Source organism: Lipotes vexillifer, unplaced genomic scaffold (assembly GCF_000442215.2).
Source record: "Lipotes vexillifer unplaced genomic scaffold, Lipotes_vexillifer_v1.1 scaffold3, whole genome shotgun sequence".
NCBI lineage: Eukaryota > Metazoa > Chordata > Mammalia > Artiodactyla > Lipotidae > Lipotes > Lipotes vexillifer.
The window spans coordinates 412,792-424,253 of NW_006783631.1; the positions used below are offsets into that span (position 1 = coordinate 412,792).

An 11,462-nucleotide genomic window follows, 5' to 3' on the forward strand; every position below is an offset into this window, starting at 1 on the left:
AAAAAAAAAAAAAAAAAAAAGGACCAAACTTTTGAAGTCACTTCATTAAAGATGATATATGAAAAACAAATAAACACATAAAATATGCTCAACTTTCTTAGTTATTAAACAAATACAAGTTCTTATCCACATTAGATTTCACTTACCACTTAATGGAATGATAATAAACAACCAGATTGACAATGTGAAGATTTGATGAAGATATGGAGAAACTGGAACCCTCACACATTTTTGATGAGAATATAAAAACAAGGGAACCACTTAGGAAAACAGTGTAACAGTTTCTTAAAAATTTAGACATTTACTTACCACATGGCCCAGCATTTCCACTCCTAAGCACCTACCTAACAAAATAGAAACAAATGTCCATACACAGACCAGTACACGAACCCTCATACGGTAATATTCGTAATAGCCCCAAACTAGAAGCCAAATGTTCATCAACTGGTGAATGGTTAAACAAACCATTACATCATACAACAGAATACTAATCATTAATAAAAAGAAATTAACTATTGCATTATGCAACACTATGGATGGACTAAAAAACATTATGTCAAGTGAAAGAAGCCAGATACAAAAGCCTACATATTGTATGATTTAATTTGTATTAAATTTATTTATAAGGGAAAGTTATAGAAACAAAAATCAGTATTTTCCAGAGGCTGTCTGTAGGATTGACTGAAAATTGATGCAAGGTAATACTTTGTAGTAATGGAAGTGTTTTAAAACTGGGTTTGGATGATGGTTAGAAAACAATATAAATTTACTAAAACTCCTCAAACTGCACAATTAAAATTAGTCAATTTTATGTTATATAATTTATACCTCAGAAAAGGTCTTTAAAAATTTCAACTCATTTTCTTAAGATTTGTGCATGGCATGTTTGTTATACCTTAATATATTTTGAGTGAAAAAGTAAATCATAGCTAGTCAGTTATTCATAAATAAAAATAAGTTTTTATATTTTGTTAACTTGTTTCGGTTGGGTGTCATTTTTCCATGGGAAAAAAATGATAAATGTTGGCTAATTTTTCAAATAGCCTAACAGTTTTATTTTAGGTCATGATGCCTTTTACCTTGAGTTTCCTTGCTTCCTGTAGGTTATAGTTTTTACCAGTTTCTGTATTATCCTTCAAGTGTTTATATTTGCAAAAAAAAAAAAGCAATTGCAGAATAGGATTAATTTTCAGACATTTATTAAATCTCATCACACATTTACGTGACCATCTACTAGGAACCACATGTGGTGCTGTGCTTTAGAGATAAAACTGATTCAAGAAAAAAACACTGCATTTTGTTCCATATAAAATCTCATTTTAAGATCCAAATTAGATTGCTAAAAGCACATGAACTGACTGAAAGAAGTTCTCAGGGACTGGTAAGGATTTGGGAAGAGAAGGTCCTTTCTACTATGTCCTCATTTGACTATTTTTATTTTTCTAATTATTTTTTTAACATCTTTATTGGAGTATAATTGCTTTACAATGGTGTGTTAGTTTCTGCTTTATAACAAAGTGAGTAGGTTATACATATACATATGTTCCCATATCTCTTCACTCTTGCATCTCCCTCCCTCCCACCCTCACTATCCCACCCCTCTAGGTGGTCACAAAGCACTGAGCTGATCTCCCTGTGCTATGCAGCTGCTTCCCAATAGCTATCTATTTTACGTTTGGTAGTGTATATATGTCCATGCCACTCTCTCACTTTGTCCCAGCTTAGCCTTCCCCCTCCCCGTATCCTCAAGTCCATTCTCTAGTAGTTCTGCATCTTTATTCCCGTCTTGCCCCTAGGTTCTTCTGACCATTTTATTTTTCTTTCTTTTTTTTTTTATATATTCCATATATATGTGTTAGCATATGGTATTTGTTTTTCTCTTTTTGACTTACTTCACTCTGTATGACAGTCTCTAGGTCCATCCACCTCACTACAAATAACTCAATTTTGTTCCTTTTTATGGCTGAGTAATATTCCATTGTATATATGTGCCACATCTTCTTTATCCATTCATCTGTCGATGGTTACTTAGGTTGCTTCCATGTCCTGGCTATTGTAAATAGAGCTGCAATGAACATTGTGGTACATGACTCTTTCTGAATTATGGTTTTCTCAGGGTATATGCCCAGTAGTGGGATTGCTGGGTCATATGGTAGTTCTATTTTTAGTTTTTTAAGGAACCTCCATACTGTTCTCCATAGTGGCTGTATCAATTTACATTCCCACCAACAGTGCAAGAGGGTTCCCTTTTCTCCACACCCTCTCCAGCATTTATTGTTTCTAGATTTTTTGATGATAGCCATTCTGACCGGTGTGAGGTGATACCTCATTGTAGTTTTGATTTGCATTTCTCTAATGAGTAGTGATGTTGAGCATTCTTTCATGTGTCTGTTGGCCATCTGTATGTCTTCTTTGAAGAAATGTCTATTTAGGTCTTCTACCCATTTTTGGATTGGGTTGTTTGTTTTTTTGTTATTGAGGTGTATGAGTTGCTTATATGTTTTGGAGATTAATCCTTTGTCAGTTGCTTCATTTGCAAATATTTTCTCCCATTCTGAGGGTTGTCTTTTTGTCTTGTGTATGGTTTCCTTTGCTGTGCAAAAGCTTTGAAGTTTCATTAGGTCCCATTTGTTTATTTTTATTTCCATTTCTCTAGGAGGTGGATCCAAAAGGATCTTGCTGTGATTTATGTAATTGACTATTTTTAAACAGGTGCAGCCTGTTTGATCAAATGACTATCTGTAAAGATTTTATTATTACATTGGAAAAAATTATAAAGGATCATGATATAATATTTGCATCACTTTAAGTCACCCACGAATTAAAATATAAATTCTAGATTTATGAAGAATAGATCATCTTTAGACTATTTGACTGAAAAGGGTAGACTTTGAGGAGCAACATTAAAAACAAAACACCCTGTAAATACAGGTGTGTACTTAGAGAGTCATTGAAATTTAAATTTCTTCTGAATTCTTCAAAATGAGTGTTGAATTAGCATCTTTATCTGAATAATTAAAGCCTTAATGGTCCAGGGTTGACAACAGTTGGTTTTGTGATGATGTGATGATCCTTTGTAGTGACTCTGGGTGACTGTATGAGTTTTCCTTGACACAAGACTAAGCTCTTCTGATCTATTCACTGAAGTGCAAATACCTGAAATTATTCATGCTTTCCTACTCAATGTATTATTAGGTTTTTCCTCTCACTTTTTTTTTTTTTAACATGTTGTTTGGGAGAAATAAAGATCTTTAACTTTTATTGAGAGGGGAGATGAATTTTCTAATCCTAGTATATGACCACTTGATGCCAATAAAAGGGGTGCTTTCACAGTATTATTTAGGGGAATTCAGAGGGTCCCTGTCGTACCAGGTCACAATAGAGTATTCATGATTGTTGGATTTTTTTTTTTATATGAATTATCTTGAATAATTGCCCATAGAGTACTAATGCCATCAGGCCTTCTGCCACATGTAATTTCTCTTTTCTGGTATGTCTCCCGGTGTATGCCATGGCCACATCCCATTTTCTGAGGGGGGGGTTCCCTACAAATGGGCCTCCCCCGGCTTTGTGCCATGGAGCTCTCGCATTTGAAACACCGCTAAGTGGAACAGTGAAGGGCATCTGAGGAAGAGGCGGCTTTCAGTGGACCAGCTAGGAGTTTGCGAAGTGGCCTGGTCCACAAGCTCTGTGCCACAACATTATTCTGCTGAATAGTAATTGGCAGTTATTCAGCTACTTTTTCTTTTGGCATCTGAATGTATAGCATATGGAAAACAGATGCAAGGAGAGACAGAAACAGGAAAAGTCAGTAAACAGAGACCATGAATCAGTAAAGTTCATAAATTAGAGTTAAGTGATTGTCAGAAGCAGAAAATACTGGCAGAGCCTCCACAGTGGTGGGACACTAGAATAGGTTATCTCTTCATAGTGAGGTTTGAGTAAATTGGATCTCTTTCTTTAGATTTTCTCGGTTGTTTAGATAGTGTGCAATAAAGGAGTGTTACTTTCATGATCAGGACAATGTATGCAAATAACATAAATATACCTAAAGTTTTGAAAAGAATTACTGGCTTGATTTAACTAGATTTTCCTTTGTTTATCATCATGACTCTGCCAAAGCTACTGCATCTGTTGCTTTATGAATGGAATACTGATTGGGTGAACTAAAATACAGATTTTTAGATCTCATATTTAGGCTGCTGTAAAAAGCCTAGTTTCTGAGTAAAAGCCAGACATAGGTTTCTACCACGTGTTTTCAGCTCAGGGACAGTTTGTGGCCAATGGGGGGTTTCAGCATGGTAGTGATCAAGTTTAATTCTCCAGCTGTCCCTTTAACCATCTGGCTTTGTCTAAGGAATATAATTCTACACCTCTCAGTTATTTCTTTTCCACTTAGGTTTCTCTGTCATAATGGATGTCTTTGACATTGTGACTGGAGCCGAAGGGATTCCATATATGCTTCTGATTCAGTGGTCCAAGGTTTTTTTTTCTGAGGAAGAGCTGTGAGCTTTTTCCTCTCATTAGTATAAACTAGGTTTTTGCCAGGTTTATCCAAATGCTACCAGATGATTAATAAGAATTATAATCACCATGCTCAAAAATCTGCCAATGTGAGATGAGATTTCAGAATCTTACTTCAAACCTGGACTTTAAAAATAATTTAATCCAACTCTATTATTATAGAGATGAGTAAATGTTGTTCAAGACAAGTAAAGCCACTTGCCAAGATTATAGGAAAGTCGTGACACAGTAGCTTCCAGATCTATATCCTCCTCTTTCTAGCCAGATGCTAGTTCTGCCATGATGTAAGAGAGACACATCCCATTCATCTTTTATCCCAACATTTAATATAGTTCCTGACACATAGTGGGGGCTTAATAATTAATGTCGTTTATATGCATCATTGAATACTGAGTACATTCTGTATCACATATCAGAGACATGTACAATTTTTATTTCCACAGTATACATTGTTATGGCAATTTTTGAGGCTGTTATATGTTTAACATCAAATAACATTCATTGATATACACAAAATTGTGCCTGGCACTCTTCCAGGATCTGTCCAAAGAAAATAATATAAAATTAGCCTTGTCTTTCTAAATATTTAATCTCTCACACAGTCCAGAGAGAGAGAGAGAGAGAGAGAGAGAGAGAGAGAGACTTCAAGAAAGTGCTGAGCACTTGAATACCTCAGGCAAAGCACGTATCAAAGACCAAAATGCAGAGCCACTGTTTCCCAAGTCAGTGTCGAGAAATAACGCTGTCTTCAGGAAGACTCTGGGAAGAAAAGCCCTGCTACTGACCTGAAATTTCCACTCACTGATAAGCCATGTTAGTTAAGATGTGGACAGATTTCTTTGAAGTGCTATCACCAACCTCAACTTTGAGGTTTCCTGTGTGATCTGAAGGCTTCATCATTATCTAAGATGTTGGCTTTCTTGGTGCCCTTTTCTATTCTTGAACTCTCACTTGTGCCTGTGATCTATGATCCTGTTGTTGATTTAATCTTTATTATTAGCCTGTTTTCCTAGTAAGAGAGATGTTTAATTCTACTCAAATTTCTCCTCTTGCATTCCTAACGGGCCTTACACTATCTTTCTGTTTATCATTATTCTCTTGGCCTCTGTTTGTCTAGCTGTACTTTGGCCAATTAAATGTACAGGGGCACAGATGCCAAAGATAGATAAAGAAGCAGCTGTTAGTGTAAATGTCTGGTTTAGGATGGGGTCATGGAATTTTCCAGTAAGGCTAGGTCTTGGACAATTCCATGGCCCCATCCTAAACCAGACATTTACACTAACAGCTGCTTCTGTAACTACCTTTGAAATCGGTGCCCCTGTGCATTATTATTCTTTCAGCAGTTGTTTCTAAAGGGTTAACCTCTAAAGTCCATCCTTGTGTATATGATCCCTGGTTAAAATGAAAATAGAAAGTAGTATGGTCTGTATTAATTAAAAAGTCCTTTAAGGGATCAATGCCAAAAGCTGGATAGATGAAAGCTTGCCAAATGCACAGGACCAGAAACTTAATTGCACCTTTCTATAGCAAGAATTCTGTGGACTATCACACTCAAATGTATGACCTTCCCTTAATTTTGTGCTAATGCATAAAATGAGGGTCCTGCTTGTCTTAATACTTACCATTTGCATGGTATATATGCAGTGCCATAAGTGAAGTTTGTGTGAAAATAGGGCTCCTAACCTGATGTCATTGGGAAATAAATCAGATGGTGTAGATGAGTCTGTCTGTATACTTGATATGTTTATGTAGATATATATGCATTCATATTTATTTTAATGACCAGAATATATGAGAATTACAATGAGTTTTTAACATAGTAGTATTCTAATTCTAGGATTGTTGCTATTTCTTTGTACAGCTTCAAAAGGAATCATTACACAAATCTGAAAACAAAACAGTCAAGTTGAAGTCATTTGTGTTTACTCTATCTTCTGAGACTATCAAGCTAATTAGACTGCTAGGTATCCTTCCGAAATTGAAATTATATTTTGCTGCTTGCAACTGCATTGTACTACAAAATATGTGGCCATGGAATGACCATCCCAATGGCTACTGAACAGATATTTTTCTTTGCCAAGTCACAGAGAGAAGTAACAAGGTGGATATAATGTGTATAAAGTGCAAAAGTCAATCAGTTTACAGTTCCTGGTTCCCTGGTATGCAGTGGAGTGCACATTGAGATTTTGAAAAAGAGCTAATTAGGGTATTCCTCCCTATCTTCTCGTAATTTGCCAATATTGGTTTCATGACTATTTCAAGTAGAAAACAAATCAGCTTTAAACTGGTAGCTTTTGCAGTAAGTAGCTGATAGGCTAAATTGAAATCATGGCTTAATCTAGCCAAAAGAGGTACATGGAAAATTGATAGTACATTCTGGAAGATCTTGAGCCATACTACTCTGAAGCATTTTCTTGCACTTACCCTTCCTTGTATCAAGTACTTAACTACTAACTTAGGTGTACAATGAAGAAAAGGAGCTCAGGAAATCTCTCCAAGACATGCATATATTCACAATGCCATTAATTGATTAATCAATTAATCAATTAAGTAAATCACAGTTTATTTGTGTGCCTTCCATGTGGCAAGCATTTCAGTAGTTCTGGTTTTATAAGAGATAAACATGAGAAACCATTTATGTATGTCCACTGAGAGCTCAAAGGCTACTGTGGGAATGAGACCAATAAATGGACAATTATAAGGCTGTGTTCCAGTTTCATGAATAGCAGTTTACACAAGGAGACTGAAATCTGTGAGAAGATTTATAGAATTTAGATCTTTAGAAAGGATTGTTCAAGGCAAGGGACTGCACCAGAGAGGGGTGCATTACTTGCTGTGTAACTGCTGCCTGGTGACATCTTACTGGTCTTTTTAATCTAATAACATTTCAGAGGCTTGTTCTGTACTTTATATATAGGGGGCAAATTCTGTCATTTCCACTCATGCTTGCTGTATAAGGCTGATATAATCTTGTGTCACCCTTTTCTATGAAGAATAGATATTGAACACCAGGGCATGTATGTGAATTTAAGTGGTCTCTGGTACAAATGTTTCAGAGCTCCCCAACATAGATCCAAGTCTTTCAATAATAATTTCTTGGTATTGTATATTGTAGGTTGTCCAGGGGCCACTAAATAAAAGATAAAATCAGTGGATTGAAACTCCCAAATAATGTGAAAATATCACCACTTCTGGCTCTCAGGTAGTGTTGTCAACTTCTTTCTAATGGATATGCTTATCATCGTGATGGGAGAAGAGACAATTTGGAAGGAATTGGGAAAGGATTTACAGTTTGGAAAAGGGGTAACCTCATATAAATTTTGGTAATAGTTTACTTCAATATTAATAATAAATATCCTAACAATATACTTAGTATAGCAAACTCTTCTATATCTAACCAGTATTCCTAGTGCTTAATGTATATTAATTCTTTTACTCATTTTAACAACACTGTGATGTACTTTTTATATCATTCCATTTTATATGTAAGAAAATAGAGGCAAAGGGAGGTCAAGGTTATCTAGGACCACAGCGTCAGAGTCTGGTTCTAGGTTTTAACTCTTTAACATTATACTTAGTGCCTCTGAATTTATGATGCCCGGCTCTTTGTCCCATGCTGTGCTTGGTGTTTGTTGTAGTTATGTTAATTTTTCAGTTGAATCATCTGTTTTCCAGGTGTTCAATCATGCCACAATGTATTTTTATACCATTAATTTTTATTTTTCTCTCTCTAATTTCTTGTTTTTATCTAATTATGTTGGCCAGTACCTCCAGAATAGTAGTTGTGTTAGTAGGCATTTTGCCTAAGTGAAATGCTTCATTGTTTCCCCCAGTATGTGTGATGTTGGCTTTGAGGTCTAGCCAGCCAGACTGTAGAAAATTAAGGTTCATATGGGAAAGCAACTTCAGTAATCCAGATGACAGTGTGAAGAGAAGTATTGAGAGTTTGACTCATTTTGAAGGTAGAGTTGATAGAATTTCCTGATGAATTGGGTTTGGATTTGGTGCGCAAGAGAAAGAGAGGATTCAGGATTCAATGATGACTCTTTTGTTTTTTGTTTTTGTTTTTTTGTCTGAACAACAGAAAAGAAAAAATATTATACTACCTATCAAGATGTGCAAAGTGTGGGAGGAGCAGGTTTGGTGCAAAGAACAGGAACTTTTTCTTTAACATATGCAGTAGTCAGGGTTCTCCAGAGAAACAGAACCAATACGAGATGAGAGATAGATAGATAGATAGATGATACATAGGTTTTAAGAAATTGGCTCAAGGAATTGTAGGGCTGGCAAATCTAAAATTTGCAGGGCAGGCCAGTAGGCTGAAAGTTTCGGCAAGAGTTGATATTGCAGTGTTGAGTGTGAAGGCAGTCTAGAGGCAGAATTCCTTCCTTTTTGGAGAACCTCAGTCTTTCCTTTTAAGGCTTCAACTGATTGGATGAGGCCTATGCACTATATGAAGAATAATTTGCTTTCCTTAAAGTTTATTGATTTAAATACTAATAACTTCTAAAAAACATACCTTAACAACAACATCCATACTGGTGTTTGACCAAACAAGTGGGCGTTATAACCTAGCCAAGTTGACACATAACATTAACCATCACAACATATTAAGTTTTAGATGCCTATTAGACATCCAAGTAAAAATGTCAAATAGCCAGTGAATGTACCCATCTAGTTATCAAGAGAGAAATCCAAGCAGGAGACATAAATTCCCCATTCATTACAACGTAGAAATCAATAAAAGCTTGCCACTGGATAAGAAAATCTTGTCCCAGAGTTCAAGTGGAGAAAGTGTTAATGCAGCTGATGTGTCTAGTAAAAGTTTGAAAATTAGACTGTTGGTTACAGTGTTATACAGGTCATCATCGTCCTTGATAAGAGCAGTTTCCATGGGGAAGTAAAGGTATAAGCTTGACTGAAGTGAAAGCAAGGAAGAAAGAGAGAAGACAAATTAGAAACAGCTCTTCCAAGCAACTTTGTTGTAAGGAAGAACATCCAGAAGAGACAGTAGCTATGGATGAAGGGAGACGTGGAATCAAATGATTTTTTTTTACATAAAATACATTGTAGCATGCTGTATATTGATGGGAATGATCTAGCAAAGAGGGAAAGATTGATGCAAGAAAAAGAAATGCAGTTGATAGAGGTTTGTCCTGCAGATGAAAAGGATAGAATTTAGGTCTCAAAAAAGGGGGTATGATCAGAGAGTGGAACAAGGTAGTTGATCCACAATCACAGGGAAGACAGAGCACATAGGAACAGACAGGTACATAGACAGGGCTCTGGGAGAATGAGATAGCACTATTCTGATGGCTGATTTTCTCTGTGAAGGAATGCCATCTGGTGAAAGTAAAGATGAGGGAGGAGGTATTGCATATTTGAGGAAAGAGGAAAAAATATGAATTTTCTTGAGAGAGTGGTACATTTGTACAATCTAGAAACAGCTATTCCTTCAACATGATGCTTTTCTGTCATCTGCCGGCAAATTGCTAAAATAAATAAACAAATCTACAATGACTGTGAATGTAAATGGAACCCTCTATAGTTGGGCAGTGCCCCACAAATACATGTTGATGCTAGTTTTAGGAAAATATAGGAGATCCTAGTATTCTTTTGTTGAGTGAATGAATATAAAACATAATTGCCTTAAAAGGAAACTAATGAGATCTATTTAAGATGGATGATGAAGGTTATATGTATATTTTGGTCTTTGAGATATACCAAAATTAGGAATAGAATTGAGATAAAGCCCACCATTAGCTTCATCATTTAATGTTTTGCCCAGTTTATCACAGTATCCAAATTATTAAAGTAAGCTTTCAAACATTTATTTTAAAATAGGCCATCCTTTTCTATTCTTTATGACTTAAATAAGGTGAGTCCACTTTCCCCAAAAATGTATGTGCAGCTTATAGAAAAGAAAGAACTAAAATACATTTTAAAGGTATCTAAAGCCATTAAAATGTCCCCTGGTGATATTTAAAATGAGAAATAGGGCACTAGTTATTTAAGTAGTGTATTAATAATGTGGAAATGGGTTCAACCTTCTCCTCTTGGGGTTCTGGAATTTTCCTCTCGCAATTGTATCTATCCCTAGATGACATATATTGTTGTTAACTGAGAGCTAAAGAATGTCTTATGGAAGTACTTTTGAGTCAGTTTAACATATTTTATGTAAAATGCCAAATGCAAGTTATCAGAGGAAACGGTGAGGTTTTGGTGGTCTTCCAGATGATTTTGGTCCAGTACTTAGTTAACCCAGATCCTGTCCTGATAATCATGACTCCTCCCCATATAGGATCCTGTACCCCAATCCTGTACATGGAGGATCTGTACATTTAGGTATGAAAGTATCACTTGTACAATAGCCTTGTACATGTTTTATCCAACAGTGCATGTATCTGGACTAACAATGAGTTGGCACAGCTGACCTAGACTCAAGGCTTGAGGATAACTTTCTATCTTATCTTTAATATGTATATACACAAACATGCTTGCAAGAAAGAGAATATGACTGAGGCAAAAAGAATCCACTTATATAGATGCCACAGAATAGAGTTGAAGTGGAAATGCAAGGGCAGGGAGGGAATGAATCATGGACAATTGATTATAAAGGCACTATTTTATCCCAATAAATGCCTTATATTCTCACCAATGAGATTTGCAAGTCATCCTTCACAGAAAGATCTGGAATAGACTGTGTAGAGCCAGGACTAGTTTGAGACGTAGGCCAGAAGCCCAATGTAATGTCTTGAAGATGTGGGACCTTTTCACATTTTGACCTCAATTGGTATTATTTGGAGAATGGCAATTACTTTGGAGGACATCTTCTTTAACTCACTGATAGTATCAGTGAGGTAATGGAAATCCAGAGGGCTTAAATGTCTGGTCCAGAGCTTCAGAGAAATTTTTTTTTTTTTTTTTTTGCGGTTCGC

At 35.9% G+C, this 11,462-nt stretch overlaps 1 protein-coding gene across 2 annotated transcripts in view; it reads left to right on the forward strand.

The window, feature by feature from the left end:
• DPP10 (dipeptidyl peptidase like 10) overlaps nt 1-11,462 on the forward strand; it is a 681,887-nt gene that overhangs the window by 231,306 nt on the left and 439,119 nt on the right. The window lies entirely within an intron of this gene.